This window comes from Parus major, chromosome 2 (assembly GCF_001522545.3).
Source record: "Parus major isolate Abel chromosome 2, Parus_major1.1, whole genome shotgun sequence".
Taxonomy (NCBI): Eukaryota; Metazoa; Chordata; class Aves; order Passeriformes; family Paridae; genus Parus; species Parus major.
This window is the reverse complement of record NC_031769.1, coordinates 150,035,491-150,052,127: the sequence shown is the minus strand read 5'-3', so window position 1 is coordinate 150,052,127 and position 16,637 is coordinate 150,035,491. Positions and strand designations below refer to the sequence as shown.

The following is a 16,637-nucleotide window of genomic DNA, read 5'->3' as shown; positions in this document are numbered from 1 at the left end:
ACCCACAAGGATCACAATGTACCCACAAGGATCACAAGGGACCCACAAGGATCACAAGGGATCCACAAGGATCATCGTGTCCAGCTGCTGCTACTGCACAGGACCATCCCAAGGCTCACAGCATAGGCCAGAGTGTTGTCCAAACACCTGCTGAACTCTTGTCAGGCTTGGTGCTGTGACCACTGCTCTGAGTGCTCATTCCAGTCCCCAACCACCCTCTGGGTGAAGAACCTTTTTCTAAACTTTTTTCCAGCCTAACCTTCCCTGACACAATTTCAGGCCATTCCCTTGGATCCTGTCACCAGTGACCACAGAGAAGAGATCAGTGTCTGCACCTCATCCCCTCATAAAGAAGTTTTAGACGAGTGTGGACTAGAAATTAAAATGTGTATCCCATGACTGTTGAAGACAGAGGTTCTGCCAGTGCAGGGATGAGCTCTCACCCTGAATATCCTTGCTCCTGTGGGGGAACATTAACTAGCCCAGCCAAGCAGGTCCGGATTTTCTCTTAATCAGGTCATGCTGGGTGTTCTGAATCCCTCCTGTCTGCATGGGGGACCCTCCAGTGTGGTCAGAGGTTAAGGCCAGGTTACCTGATCTCAGGGACCTTCCTTAGTCAAGAACCCTTGGGTTTTCCACCAGAAGGAAAGGATGGCCATCAGGGCTGAACACTGATAAACAAAAAACCAGCAAACCCTTACAACAACTCCGTCCCCTGGTTCCTAAACAGTGCTGCTGTATAAATATAACACTGTTTCTTCACAGATTATTCCCCATCAGCCCCATTAATTGAAGGCAGTTTTCTTTAAAAAACCAAACAACTTCTAACAGTGAAACTCTGCAAGACCACATTCCTGTTCCAACTCCCAGAGTTCCAATCAGATGTCCGTTCTGTTTGTTAGAATAATGTGGTTTGTAAATATTGTAAAGTTTTTTACAGTAAAAAGTCACTGTGACGAACAAGAGGAGGATGACTTGTGCAACCACTGAAGAGACTTTTCCAATTCTGTCAGCACAGCAGGGGGTGGGAATTGGATTAGGGACCTGTGAGTCGAGTGACCAAGTCTGCAGTCACTGCAGAAAAAATCAGCTCAGTGCTCAGTGCCAGTCAGTGCCTGGGACTCCTTGAAACTGAGCTGGCATAAAAACTGGCAGATGATATTAAAACAGCAGATAGATAAAGGGTGAAAGCAAAGCTGCACTTAACCCAGATAATCTGATATGTACAAATGCAGAGCCTGAACATATCAAACCAAGAGTGGCAGCTGGGATGAGCCACCATTGTGGAGTCAAGGAGAAGATTCAGCACTTTCTCTGTTATCAAAGAGCCCATAGGTCTGCACTGCTAAAGAAGCGACTCAGGAATGAGTTCCTGTTCTCCAGATTACCTTGTCTCTGCTTGTGGTGCCTGTGGGTAATGTGTCTGTTCCTTGCATTCTGTCAGCAATTACAGTGGGTCACCTGCTCCGTGGTGGATGGAGCCAGGGGCTGAGTGTGGTAATCACAGACTCATGGAATGTTTTGGGTAGGAAGGGACCTCAAAGCCCATCCAGTCCCACCCCTGCCATGGGCAGGGACACCTTCCACTATCCCAGGCTGCTCTAAGCCCTGTCCAACCTGGCCTTGGGCACTACCAGGGATGGGGCAGCCACAGCTGCTCTGGGCAACCTGTGCCAGGGCCTTACCACCCTCACAGGGTATCCCATCTAAATCTATCAGAATCCAAGCTCCCATCAGGTCAGATTTCCATTATTTCAGTTTTAAAATAATGGAATCACAGAATCATTTCAGTCACAACAGACCTGTAAGAGCATCATGACCAGCCACCAGCCCAGCACCACCACCACGTTCACCACTAAACCATGTGCTTGAGTGCCATATCCCCATGTGTTTTGAATTCTCTGGCACTTGAGGATGCAAATTTTGCAGTCCCCCTCCTGATAAGTGCTGAGACCCCTTGCAGTGCTCCTGTTCAAGCTGTTGCCAAATCTGAGGGCTAGAACAGTACCCCAGCATGTGACGGGTCCAACACACATGCTGTGTTGGTTCCTGGGGAGAACTGTGCCCACCCACTCACGGTGTTCCCCCTGCTGCTGCCCACCCACTCAGGGTGCTCACTGCTCTGCTGGCTTCGAGAGCTGCAGTCCCAGCAGAAGCAGCTACCACAATCTGAAATTAGGTCTCACACTCATTGCACATGCTTTGTTTTACCCTGTGTCATTAATCTAGACATCATCAATCTGGGACACGAGTGTCCTTTGTTTGCAGTCCATTGGCAGAGGAAGCCTAGTAAGACACTGGTAACAAACAGTAATTACCCAGTTTACTGCACTAATCCAGTGTAACAATGCAAACACATTGTAATTCATGAAAACCAAACAAACACCACTTACACACGTACATTGCATTTACAGTGAAGATTCTCTAAAATAACCAATATCATCTTGGAAATAAAACAAGAAAATAAACACAAACAACATTCAGAATAGAAAATCAGCAAAACTTTATTACTAATACCCAAGTGGAAGGATGCAGGCCTTTTTATTGCATTAGGAATACCTTTAAAATTAGCAATTCCAAGTGATATTGAGTCTGGAGCCCAGAAGAAATTGGCTCAGGAGAAAGCAAACCTACTCTAATAAAAGGTTGGTGATGTATTTGTGTATACAGCAGTAGTGAAACTGAAAGTAAAAGCATCCTGTTTGATATTCAGATTTGAAAGTTAGTTTTGAAAAGCTGGAACAGAAAAGGTCTGCAAATACCATTTAAGTGATGGGGAAAAGAGAAAATGAGAGATTTTAAGTGTTTTCTATTTAACAGTGAGAAGACTAAAGGTGATAATTGTATTTACGTTACTGAGAAATACTTTAGTCAAATACAGGTTATGAGACTTAATGAAGTAGATTAAACTGGTGTGAGATAAAGGCTGAAACGGGAGTGTAGGGAGTAGTTCTGACCACATACTCTGTGAAGGCCAATGTATTTTCACTGGGATTTCCCTCCTGTAATAACATCTCAGAATAATTCACACAGGTCCTTGCTGGCTGATAGAATCTAAAAGATTTTAAGTTTCTTTAGAGCTCATTCCAGACTCTTATTACAAGTCATCATTCTTTAAGGATAAAAGGGTTGTAAAGCCACACACTGAAACCTTGTAGAAAACCAATTAAACCTGACTTTCTGAGGGATTTCACCAACTTGTATTTCAGTATCATACAGGGAAAAGATACAAACTCATGTTGAAACTGGCTTTCCTTACAGGCAGGATTGGTTCAGCTCGTTCTGAATCACAGCTTCAGACCAGGGGTACTGCTTATCCAATGTAAATGTATATGTGAGAGATCAGATAGATGGTGTAGCTCTCTTGTGTCCGGTGGGGTTCAGCTACAGTTCATCTTCCTGGTCTGGAAGGTCTGAATTGCCCTATGTACATAGTGACACCATTACAAGATCTATGGGATGAGCATGGGATGGCTGGTGCTGATGCAGCCACCTCTGTAGTAGTCCCCAGTGTTCAGCCTGATAGATCCTGCCTCAAATGGCCATATCACAGTCATGACACTACCAGAAATGTCATTGTTTTTGGGGCCTCAAAACAGATCCTTTGCCATTTCCTGATGACAGAAAAGGTATTATAATATCAAAGATGTAAACAGAGACACTACATTCCATTAGAGAGCTGGAGTGTTCTGTCCATGGGAAGAGAAGCCAAGCAGATGATGAATTGTTACCTTGATGCCAGTGCCTGAAGGGGCTGGTTGAAGAGATCTGGACTTTGGATAAGGGCCAGGACAGAGGGGAATAGCTTCCCACTGCCAGAGGTGAGTTTAGTTGGGATGTTGGGAAGAAATCCTTCCCCGTCAGGGTGATGTGGCCCTGGCACAGGCTGCCCAGAGAAGCTGCAGCTGCCACATCCCTGGCAGTGTTCAAGGCCAGGTTGGACAGGGCTTGGAGCAACCTGAACTAGTGGAAGGTGTCCATGGCAGGGAGGTGAAACTGGATGAGGTGTAAGGTCCCATCCAACCCAAACTGTTCCATGATTCAATGGTCACCAAGTCCAACTGCTCCCCCAGCATTCCCAAGACCACCACTAGTCCATGTCCCCAAGTGCCACATTCACACCACTGATAAATCTCCTTAGGGATGGGGACTCCACCATTGCCCTGGGCAGCTGTGCCAGGGCTGGACAGCCCTTTGCAGGAGGAATCTTCCAAATATCCCACCTAAACCTCTTCTGGTGCAAGTGGAGGGCATGACCTCTCGTCCTGTCATTTATTTTCTGGAAGCAGAGCCTGACCCCCACCTGGCTCTACCCTCCTGTTATGGAGTCGTGGAGAGCGAGAAGGTCCCTCCTGAACCCCCTTTTCTCCAGGCTGAGCCCCCGCAGCTCCTTCAGCCGCTCCTGGTGCTCCAGACTGCTCCCCAGCTCTGTTCCCTTCTCTGGACGCGTTCCAGCCCCTCAATGTCCTTTTCGTGAGCAGGCTGAAACCTGCCCTCAGACTGGAGATAGCTCCGCAGTGCCCGGCACACGGAGCTCGCCGCTCCCTCACGCTGGGACCCCTCAGCCCCGCGCCCGTCCCTTCCCTTCCCTTCCCGCCTCCCCGCCGTGGCGCCTCCCCCACCCCCGCCTGAGTCAGCGCCGGCCCGGCCCTCACGGCGGCGGCGGCTGCCGGGCGGGACGAGCTGGGACATGAAAGGTGGAACAGGCACTGCCACGCCCGGGGCTGCGGGGAATCTCGCTTAACCCTTCCCTGCCCGCGGGGCCCCGGCTGAGCGGAGACGGTGACGGGGGTGGGCAGGAGGCCACGGCTATGGGCCTCAGACCCCCTTTCCCAGCACCCCCAGGGACACGGCGGACACAGTCCCACACGGCGGGCACAGCGGAGAGGGCGCTGCCCCCGACCCCTCCTGGTGCCACGGTGTCACTGCCTAGGAGCTGCTGCTCGTTTGTCCCCTACAGACCCAGAGCACGAGAAGTGCCCTCGGAGCCCAAATCCCCCTTCTTGAGAGCCGCAAGGCTACGACCGAGCTGGGGGCAGCGGCCAGGGGCCCTGCCCGGCGCTGAGGGTGAAGGTCTGCGCCCCGGGCTGTGCTGAGGGTCCATGCCAAGGGCCGGGACAGCACAGGGGCTGCGGCCCTGCCCTGCCCCGCTCCCAGTCCCGAGCTGGTCTGACAGGCTCGGGGCAGACGGGAAGGGAGAGGCCTCCGGCGGCTCAGGAATGCGCAGCCCTTATCTCTGGCTCCCTGCGCGCCTGGGGAGGGAACAGCTCTCCGGAGTTTGCCTTTCTCTCGCTCTTACTCACCCCCGCTCTGCCCTGGGTGGAGCCTCGCTCGCCTGGCTTCCAGGTGAATCAGGTTGCAGGCACGTCCAAGTGAGCGGAGAGTGACCCACCACCTGCCCCAGCTCACCTGGGAAAGTAGAGAAGGGTGGAGACCTCGTGGGTACCTGCATGGCCGCCTGAGCCAGAGAGTGACCCACTACCTACCCACCACCTGCCCGGCTTCCCTGGTAAGGTAGGAGAAGGGCAGATACCTCCTAGGGTATCTCTATGGCTGCATGAGGTGGAGGGCAAGGGCTGGGGTGGGTCTGTCCTGTTCCTCTGCACGGGGCTGAGCACCCGGCATCTGGGACAGGGAATTCCACAGGCAGTCCACGGGGAGGAGGTTGTTGCTTCTATGCAAGAAGGCTCCAGTGGCAGGAGCTCCCAGTCACGCCATGATGGCGAGAAGGGAGATAGGAGGAGACGAGAGAGACAAGGGGAGCGAGAGAATGTCCCAGTGCAGGCAGCAGGGATTGGAGATGGTGAGGGAATGTCCCAGTTGTGTCAGGGATGGCAGGGGAAGGGACCCTTCCGTCCTCAGATCAAAACTGCTTATCAAACGCTTCACACAATTGCGGCCCTTCCCCTTTGAGAAATGCCTGAGGAGCAGATATTCCCAAACTCAGCCTCGTTCTTTGGGAAGAGTCTTGCAGCGGGATTGAGCTCTCCATAACAGAGCCCAAGCTGGCCTCCTCTCCGCTGTAGGGGATGTATGGTCACGACATTGGGACAGAGGGGATGTATTGTGAGGGCCAAGGTCTGCAGTGGGTGAGGAGCTGGGAAGCAACTCCCGAGGCCCCTGCATTCCACACACACGGATTGGGTGTGCAGCTGAGTGCTGACACGGCCCAGGAGCCCTGACACAGTCATGCACGTACACGCAGGAGCATGGACCGATGTGTGTGGACAGGCGTGCACAGGCACACGGGCTAGCACTTGCTGAGTTTCCATAGCTGTGAGCCTGACAGACCTCAGGATTTGTGTATGAGGAGAGGAAGGGGATGGTTCTGTGCTGCTCACACTAAATTGGCCAAGGTCAATAGGGGTCAATTAGGGATCTTGCTTGGCCTGAGGATTGGGATCTCCATCTTCTACAACAGTTAGAAAGGGAAGAGGCACCTGTGAAGGAACACAAGTACTGATCACATCCTGCTGCTGAAAACATCTAATCTGTGGAAGCTGCAATAAGCTCAGCTGCAAGAGAGGCCAAAAATAGGTCAGTAGCAGCAAACTACCCCAAACCAGAGCAGGTACAGTGACAGCAGTGCTAAACACCAGTTTCCAGCTCCCTATGCATATGTTCTCCCTGGATGAGGAGGCAAAAGGGCACAGTGTGTCCCAGCCCCAGATGGACACATGAGAGCTGAATTTTAGGGGAAGAAAGTTGTTTTCATTTTGGTCTCACTCCCATTTACCTGAGGGACTTTATAGTTGCATTTGAGGGGTAAAAAGAGAGTTGGATTTGCTGTGATCTGGCAGTAGAAGTATTCTGAGGGGGAAAAAAAACCTCTTGCTCTTCATATGATTTAGGGAAAATTGCATGCCAAAGGAACAAGTTGTCGTTCCCCCATCCCTGGAAGCTTCAAGGTCAGGCTGGATGGGGTTGGGAGCAACCTGGTCTATTGGAAAGTGTCCCTGCCCATAACAAAGGAGTGAAATAAGATGGGTTTGAAGGTCCTTACCAACTCTAACCAGTGCCTGATTCTGGGATTCTATAAGTGTGGAAATGTCTGTATGCTTGTGTCAGAGCAGGGTCGTAGCTCAGGACAGATTCACCCATGTTCTAGACGTAATTTTTCTGCCAACCACAACTTTGCAGATAATGGAAATTCATCTCCAAAACCTGCAGGGTTGGAATTCTTTGCATTTTACGGTTACATGGGACACATCTGGACTGCTTGTCAGGCCCATATGTGAGATTCCTGTAGTTTTAATGAGGAAGAGGAGACTGATGAGTGCACTTCTAAAAACAGTGTGTGGGGGGAGTAAAAGTCAAGGGCAGCACATGGTTCTTCTCCAAATTCGACCTTATGCTGTTTGTCCTTCTTTTTAAGTTCTCTGTTTTAGACTTCCTTATACTTGCAACCTTTTGAATAAAAATCCAGGGAAAGGAATTGGCTGAAGAATAGTGACTTTGGCATGAGCATTGCTATCGTAGATGTGCTGCCTGGGGACATGGGTTAGTGGTGACCTTGGCAGTGCTGAGAGAGCAGTTGGACTTGAGGGTCTCAGGGGGCTTTTCCAACCCAAAGGGTTCCATGATTATTCAGATAATCTGCTAAGAGACACCTTTTGCACACAGGATGACATTTAATTTCCAGCTGCTGTAAACATCAGGTTTTGCACTGGTGACTCCCCACAGCTCAGTTTTCCCTGTCCATTCTGTACCCTTGCTGCATGGGACAGTTAAGGCTGACAGGTTCACATGCTGTCACTGTGGGACATGTTGACAGGTGTCTCAGTAACCACTTCACAAAGAAAATTACAACATGTAATTCTTCTGCCACTTTTCCCTTCCTCTGGCCTGCAGAAAGATCCCCTGGATATTCTGAATGTCTGGCCACTTTCCTGATTCTCTAGCAAAGAATGTTCTATGGGATCCCTTGCCCTAATAAGTAGAGATGAGAGTCCAGTGGGTGTTGGAGGTGCAGACCAGGTTCCCAGTTCCACTCTGCCACATGCCTGTAGCATTCAGGGCATTCACTACTCACCTGAGACACAGAAAGAGTTCTTGGAGCCATTTATCAGGGTCAGCTGCCACAGGTATGAGCATGGAAGGTGCAGCTGTGATCTCTGCAAGCTCAGTGAAAAATTGATTAATTGAAGCAATTTCTCATCTGGTGGCCAAAACTTCTGAAGTGAAACTCCTAGCAGCTGGCAGAGGTACTGGTTTGTTTTTTTTTAAATGATGACTGTGATCCATGTATGACAATCCAGAGTGAAGAATGGGGTGACATCCTCTCAGATGATTAACATGGAGTGATCAGCTGTTCAGATGACCATAGGGGAAGGTCTGGGAGCATTATATGGCATTGTAACAGGAGTAACAAATCCCAAACAGAAGTTGTGACAGTAACCCAGGCTTTGAGCCTGCTGCCTGAAGAGGACATTGAGAAGAACACAGTAAGACTCAGCATGAAATACAGAGAGGAGAATTGAAAGAGAAAAAATAAGAATTAGGACTTGGCAGAGGCAGTTGTAGCTAAAAACAAGTCCAGGTTATTGTCCATAATTCACTGTCCTGTTCTGAGGAATGTGCCTGAGCCCTGTTTGGCGAGAAGAGCAGTTCATGGGAAGGTGTCCAGCATCCATTATCATGCAGCCACAGAATGGTTTGGGTTGAAAAGGACCTTTAAGACCATCTCCTCCAAACCCCTGGCGTGGACACCATCCACTATCCCAGGTTGCTCCAAGCCCCATCCAATGTGGCCTTGGACACTTCCAGGGATGAGGAAGCCACAGCTTCTCTGGGCAGCTTCCTCTTTGCCCCAGCTCTTGTACAATTCCATGGCCACGTGTTCTGGCCAAAGTAGGAAATTCTGGGCTGCACATCAAAACTTCATATGCTGCACCCCTGTGAGACTGCCAAGATCCTTTTCAGGAGAAGTCCAACCCTTAGGATGGAAAATGAGTACATGTAGAAGCAGCTTCTGAAGAGGATGAGCATGTCTTGCTGTTCATACAGGTTCTTCCTCTGCAGCAAGATCAGAAGGCACTGGCTTGTCCTTCCATCACACACTGCAGAATTAAAAACCCCACACCTTAAACCATGTTTGAGGAGACAGGTCTCTACCCAGATCATTTACCAAGTACAACATTTTCTTGAGAGCAAGCTAACACTTTCCATGTCTCATTGTCACCATGTCTGCTCCAGTCATTTTCCCTCAGGCATTGCTGTCCTCTCCTAAACCCAACCCTCCCAGAACATCAGCAGTCTGTTTGCCCAGGATCTTTCCTATTTTTTTTTTTGAGGCCAAGTATTTTCTTTTAAATAGTTGATTTGTAGACTTCATGTATTGAGGCATTTTGGAAACATGAAATTTTTTCACAGCCCACCCTAAGAGATGTCAGTGATACCACTGAATGTGGTGTACAGGCCAGGTGAGACCCATCACAGGGATTGAAAGTGCCTTGATTAATTTCTTGCCCATGATTTGGAGGAAGTCCTTCAAGTGTTGATAGCACAGAGGGGTTTGTGGCTGGCTGTGCAGAGTGTGGGCTAAAGAATAGTCTGCCTCTGCTGCCTTTCTTTTCTTGGTGGTATCTAGGGCAGTGAAAAGATGAGGTGGTTAAGCCCAGGACCTTGTGTCTGTACTTGCATAGAGGGGTCTGGGGAACAGATCAGGTCCTCCCAGCCCTTTCCAGGCTCTGGGATCAAGCCCTGCTTTGTCCCAGGTAGTTCCTTCCTGGGTGCTACCTGCCCTCGGCAGCCTCAGCTCCTGGGAGTGTCCCAAAGCAGCGGAGCAGGTCCAGCCAGGGAAGGGATCACCTGAGCGAGGCAGCCTGGGAACTGGCTGTGCAGGCAAAACACGTAAAAACAAGCACTGGAGTCAGCACCAGGGAGGCAAATGGAGCCAGCCCCAGGTGCTGAGGCATCAGCAGGGCTGGCACCAGGCACAGCACATGAGAGAGAAAGGGAGCACTGAGCTGGTTCCCTTTTGCTTAGACTGGGCAAGCATGGTCCAGTGCCCTTGATTCACACCAGGCACAAAGGCTCTGGAGAAAGGCAGGTCCTTTTATTTATTTATTTTAATCTGTAGGGCTTTGTGGTGATCACAGCATGTCTGAATCTGTGATTTCTTGCTGCTCTGTTCGTAAAAAAACCTGTAAAAGTCTATTGAAATGGAACATAATATGGACAGGCACCAAATGCTGTCCGAGTAAACAGGTTTCTGCTTCTCCCAGTTTCTTGTCCTATAATGAATCCAGAGGGAAAGGGGCAGTTTTTACCTCTAGCTTCATCTGTCAGGCACTTTTCCTTACATTAAATATTCCACGTGGTTGAGTGTTTTTTAGTGTGGAGGAATCTGCAGGCTGTGATCACATCCGACTCTTCCCTTCATTAAGGGGGTCTGACAGCTTTTGGGAATCTCAAAACCAAATGCATGTGTATCACAACTAGTAAAGTCACTCCCATTTGTACTAGTGAGAACAGAGGCAGATCTCAGGCCAAGACAAAGGGAAATTTCTCTTGGAGACTCCCTCCACCGCCTTGATCATAGCACAGGGATGGCTGAGACCCTCATGCTCCTTCCTTTTCACCTGTTCCTCTCCTTCTGATGGTTTTTTGGCCATGGAAGGGAGTGACTCCACTGGGACTCCCCATCAGCAGCAGCAGCAGCAGCCAGCACAGTGTCTTTGGCACAGCCCAGGCAGACAGGTGGAGGAGAACTGAATCCTGCTTCTTGACAGCCCATTCTATCAGCCTTCATCTCCAACTTGTTAAATTTCCAACAAGTTGCTTCGTGCTCTCCTTTATCCACTGCCCCCAAGCATGGGAGGAGTTACTGCAAGTAGCCACAGAGCCACCTTCTGTTCTCCTGCAGCTTCCTCCTGCAAAACCCAACCACCAGTCCAGGTCAGTGTGCGAAGGAGAGTGCCAACAGTACCCACAGCACCTTCTTTCTGTGGGGTTCTTGGGGCTCCCTGTGCAGGGCTAGCAGTTTGACTTTATGGCCCTTGTGTGTCCCTGCCGACTTGGGAGATTCTGTGTTTTTTTCCATGCCACTCTGTACCTGTCTGTGCTCATGCTTGTCACAGCCATTGTATTAGGAGAAGGATTTATTGGGGAGGAACTAAATTTTGCAGGTTTGGCTCTAAAGGTTCTGATCATGAGCAGTAATATTTCTGCATTTATGGAGATCGTTTCATGGAATGATCACTTAGGATTGCAGAGAAGTACATGAAATACCAAATAATGGTAACTGACTTACAGAATGTGTGAAGTAGTGCCACTGTGACACATAGGAGTAGGCTGAAACTCCACTGCTCTGGAAGCAGACTGGGACAGCTGAGAGGGGTTCAGCCTGGAGAAAGCTCCTGGGACTCCTGAGAGCCCCTTCCTGTGCCTAAAGGGGCTCCAGGAGAGCTGGAGTGGGACTTTGGACAAGGGCCTGAAGTGACAGGACAAGAGGGAATGGCTTCCCGCTGCCAAAGGGCAGGGTTTAGATGGGGTGTTGAGAAGGAATCATGGAATGTTTTGGGTACCTTAAATCTCATCCAGCCCCACAACACTGCCATGGGCATGTGTTGTAATCCTTCTCCTGGTGGGACCCATCTGTCCCACCCCCCGTGGTGAGAGCCCCGCTGGTCTCAGGGCACAGGCGGCGGAGGGGGTCCTGGAGTGGATACAACACAGACTCAAAGTATCCAGACACAGGAGGCCCAAACTTGCTGAATAATCCCGGGTTTATTGTCTGTCGTCCATCCGGGGCAAGAGAGAGAGCGAAATGCCCTGGGTTTTATCTCTTATACCAGGGGGCAGGGGTGATTAGGGGATACAGGGAGGTCACAGCCAATGGGAGGGGGGAAGGGAAAGAAGGTTTTCAGGTAGGAACTAACATTATACAAACCAGAGGTGAGTTTTACCCTTGGGAGATAACAAGATTTTAGATGCACTACAACAGGCATGGATACCTTCCACTAGCCCAGGTTGCTCCAAGCCTCATCTAGCATGGCTTTGAACACTGCCAGGGACAGGGCAGCTGCAGCTTCTCGGGGCAGCCTGTGCCAGGGCCTCCCCACCCTCACAGGGAAGAGTGTGTCCCCAATATCTGACTCACACTCCTGTCAAAGTTGCCTCCCATCCTCTAGGTAAATTCTGGTATAAAGCATTGACAGTCCCAAGCAGGATCTTGGTGGGATGAATTGTGTGACAGGGTAAGGGGAATCTTGGAGTTAAAACAGCTCAGATCTGAGCACTGAGGCTTTAGTAGGCTGATTTGTTAATGTCTGGGAGAAAAATGAAGAGAATATTTGGACAAACATGAGAATGTCTGTTAGAAGATGAATCCTATCCCATATTTCTTGAGTATTAGTATTGTTTTCCAGCACCTGTAAGGGGGTGCAGATAGGCACATTATACATATTCATTTCATCATTGATCCTTGAGGAGTAATCCTGGTTCTGGAACTTGTGGGTTTTGGCACATTCCAGGTGCCTTTGGGCATCTAAAGTACAGCAGGTGTGACACCAACCGTGCAGAGACTCGCAGCCTCGGCAGCAGCTGGAGGCCAGGCCAGGTACCTTCGGGCATCCCAGGTGACATGGAGTGCCTCTTTGTGAACACCTCAATTGCTGCCCTGGCTATAGTTTGTTTGCACTTTATTTATAGTGACTTTCCCAAGACCTAAGGGCTCGTTGATGGGGAGAAGTAGATTTCCCCCTTTGATGCCTAATTTACCTTCTGGAATTTTCCTTTCCTTGAAGCACAGGAGCTTGGCTGCAGGATCAGTAGGGATGCTGCCAGATCAGTAGGGATGTTGCCAGTGTGCTCAGTAGTCTGAAGAAATTCTCAGGTCCTGTATCAGTGTTTTCTGCTCAAAAAATCCAGCTTAAAACAATTGCTGGATTTTTTTCCCCAGGTCATATTGGCAGGATGTAGCCAAATTCCTTTCCTGTCTAATGCCAGGACAGTTCTCTCCCACTCTTCCTGGGAAACTTTTCCCAATAAAATTGTGGCTATTGAAGGCATGGAGGGCATTGGCGATGTGCTTGAGCTTTCCTCTTCCCTTCTGGATGTGCACTGCAGGGCTTTTGGACTAAGGGACTTCAGGGCCTTAGTTTTCCAGTATTGTCATGGGAATGGAAGGAGGGATGTTCAAGGGTTCCCTCTGGCTGCACACATCACACAGCTGCTTACAGCTGCAGGTGCTGGGTTGACATCAGCTCGTCTCCTGTACCCACTGACAGTTCAGTGCCTGTGCTGTAACTGCACACAGACTATCTTATTACCCATTATAAAGAATATTTTGTTGCCCATTGTAAAGACCCCCCAAGCAAATTGTCACACCTTAATCTTTCTAGCATCCTCATTTCTCCCCCAAATCCTCACTACTTGTGTCAGAAGATTTTTTAAATTTGCACCAGCAATTAAAAGGAAATTCCTAATTAAATAAAATAAGTAAGTTTGTAAGTAAGTAAAATTCTCTATTAATCAGTAGGTTCAGGCTGAAAATCTACATTTGCGGTATTTTCAGTTTGTGACTCAGTTTCTTTGACAGTTATGGCGGTTCAGAATTCCAGAAGTACAACATTTCTCTTTTTCTGGGGTGAAAGAAGCTGCAGGAAATAGATATGCAGGTGAAGTTCAAACAAGGGGCCAACCTCTCCTTGGAGTCATGGAATCACAGAGTAAGCTGAGTTGGAAGGGACCACAGGGATCATCGAGTGCAGCTCCTGGCCCTGCACAGGACCATCCCCAAGAGTCCCACCATGTGCTTGACAATATTGTCCAAACATTTTTTGAACTCTGCCTGAGTTCAGAACAAGCTGAGCCTGTTCCAGTGCCCAGCTACCCTCTGGATGAACCTTTTTCTAATATCCAATGAAACCCTTCCCTGATCCAGCTCCAGCTGCTGCCTTGAGTCCTGTCACTGGTCACCACAGAGATCAGTGTCTGCTCCTCCTCTTCCTCTCATGAGGAAGTTGTGGAGTGCAGTGGGGTCTCCCCTCAGTCTTCTCCAGGTTGTTTTAGGTGCCCCTGATGAGGGAGAATCCAGCTGTCAGGGAAGCATGCTGATAACTGATGTGTCTCCTGTCCCTCTGAGGGGAAATGTCTAAGGCATGGAATCCCCTACAAAATACATTGAATGTACAGTTCTGGAGTAAAAAAATAACAAGGCAGTGTGGCACAATGTGTAATCCATCTCCTATTTCCTGATGCATGTGAATTGCTCCTCCACCAAATCCAGCCTTGCACTGGGATAATGGGATCAAAACTAGTTAAGAGAGAAGTGAAAAGTGAAGAGATAGGAGTTTAAAAGCCAGTTCTGTCTCCCTCAGGAACACAAATATCAGCCAGAAGTGGTATGTGATTGCTTCCATCTGATTTGGAGAGGAATTGCTTTTCCAATAGTGGATGATTTGATCCAGAACTGGAGAACCAACCTGGCAGTCAGCAGCTTCATGAGACCAAATCTGACCCAGGGCCTCAGAGCTCTGCCAGCTGCAGGCAGGTGATCACAGAAGCTAGAACAGAGCAAAACAAAATTAAAAAAAATCCATGAACTAAGTGTAGAATCCATCTGAATTCAGCAAGATGGGCTGTAACAGGAGAAGTTTTATTTATTCCTTGACCTGAACTCAGCTCACACCCATCAAAGTGACAAAAGGTGATAAATATCCTTTGGGGTTCCAGGTAATTTCTTCCCTTCTGCTTTACCTGGCAGGGAATGTTTTTGGAAGATTAATGAAATACCCAGAATTTTGTGCATGTATATGTGTGTGCGTATGTGTGTATAGCTATTTATTTACTTACTTATATCTATAAACCAGCATTTTTCATGCAAACTGAGAATTCATCGACATGGTATTGTTCTTGTTGCAACCCAGGGAATTAAAGGATGCCGACAATTAATGGAATCACAGAAGTACAAGATGGTTTGGGTTGGAAGGCACCTTAAAGCTCATCTTGTTCCACCCCGTGCCCTGGGCAAGAACACCTTCCACCAGACCAGGTGGCTCCAAGCCATGGAACATACGCAGAGCTGGGGCAGACACACATGGGGGCACAAACACAGCTTCTGGTTTTTATTTCACAGTTCTGAGTTGTGGGTCTGTTTAGGAGGAAATAACCCCCCACACACACAGTAAGTGCAGGGTTTTCCAGGCCCCCTCCAAACATCCCCTGCAGGCTCCCCCTGATCATCCCTGCCAGGCCAGCAGCCCACCCCCACTGCTGTATTCAGTGGTACCAGGACACCTCCAGCTCTGTATCTGTGTCCTCCTGTTCTCAGGGAAACCCATGAGGATCAGTTTGCTTTTGTATCAAATTTACTTCTTTGCTGGTACCATTTTCTCTGCTTACTCATAAACACACCGAGCACCACAAACACTTTGGAAACTCAAATGACTCCTTACTGTGAAAACTGGGAGCAGAGCCTAACCCCCATCTGGGTGCACCCTCCTGTCAATGAGAGCAATGGGAGAGTTCTTCCAAATCAGCCCAGCTGAGCACAGGTGTTTCCTGATGTCCCTCCAAACCTGCAAGATTAATTTTCTGCCCATTTAGTCCTTGTGCTGGCAGTGGAGATGTCCTGGTCACAGTTTTTAGATGTCTTCTCTAGACTGAGGAATCAGAGTTCAGGCATAAACCACCTTCTTTTGGGACATGAGGAATAAAACTTCCATATCCGCAGCCCACTCTGGCTTGTGAGTTCCTCTTGAATCTGTGTAGTGCTGGCATTTTCCGTGGTCCTACCAAGTAACAGTCAATTACCTGATCCTTATTTAAAGCTCAGTCTTCTCCCTCTTTGTTTATAACTGGAGTAAAATAATGGTATTAATCAATATAAAATTGCTTTGCCATTACCAGCGTGACATTTCCTCTGCTCTTTTGATTATGCAGCAGTACCACAGACGACTTCTGATGCTTCTTCCTTTTAATGTTGCAGTTGGTCCTTTGTCTCTGATCTGCTCCCATCTCTGAGCACTGTGAACAGTTTTCTGTGGGACCATTTTCTGCTTTGTGGGTTATATCTGGATGAGTTGGACATCTTGGATATTCTTCTATCCAAGATGAGTGGAACATGGGAGCAAGTCCTTAAAATGACATGACACTGGTGGAATAGCTAAAAGCAGGAATATTGGTGACTTGAGAATCCTAAAATCACAGAATCCCAGGACGGGCTGAGTGGGAAGGGACCTTAAAGACCATTTTGTTTCACACCCCTGCGATAGGCAGGGGCACCTTCCACCAGAGATACATACTGGCGTGCTCTGTACTTTTTTCTCTTACACAGAGAGAAAAAGGCAGAATTAGAGTGGGAAGATTGAATGCAGACAATTCAGACTGCAAAGGCAGCTGCATGTGTGGACTATAAAGATGATTTTCTGTTGCAATGTATCACATATGGACCTGTTGGATTTTCCTATCCTTATATTAAGACTATAATTTTTCCTGTTGTTTCATGCAGCTTTATCAGGAGTTTCAGTTTAGAGCAGGAGTAACTTGTGGGAGTTTGAGGCAGGAGTAACAAGCACTGCTGCGTGCTAGGCAGGTGGTCATATAAGAACTTGAAACTAGTTTATCCTTACAGCTTATAGTTTATCCTTACAGAGTTATAGTCTGAGTCTGAAGTCTTTGTCTTCCTCCCA

The 16,637-nt window shown here is 48.6% G+C and overlaps 1 protein-coding gene across 4 annotated transcripts in view; it reads left to right on the top strand.

Moving 5' to 3' along the window:
• Positions 1 to 6: 6 nt before the first annotated feature.
• FAM83H (family with sequence similarity 83 member H) overlaps positions 7 to 16,637 on the top strand; it is a 25,436-nt gene continuing 8,805 nt past the window's right edge. Inside the window, exon 1 of one of the 4 annotated variants that reach the window (XM_015618071.3) lies at positions 7 to 1,414. The gene's annotated coding sequence lies outside the window, so the exon portion shown is untranslated. Of the gene's footprint in view, positions 1,415 to 4,676; positions 5,515 to 14,300; positions 14,680 to 16,637 lie in introns of those variants that run through there. The other 3 variants (XM_015618070.3, XM_015618069.3, XM_015618072.3) reach the window with 3 other exon arrangements.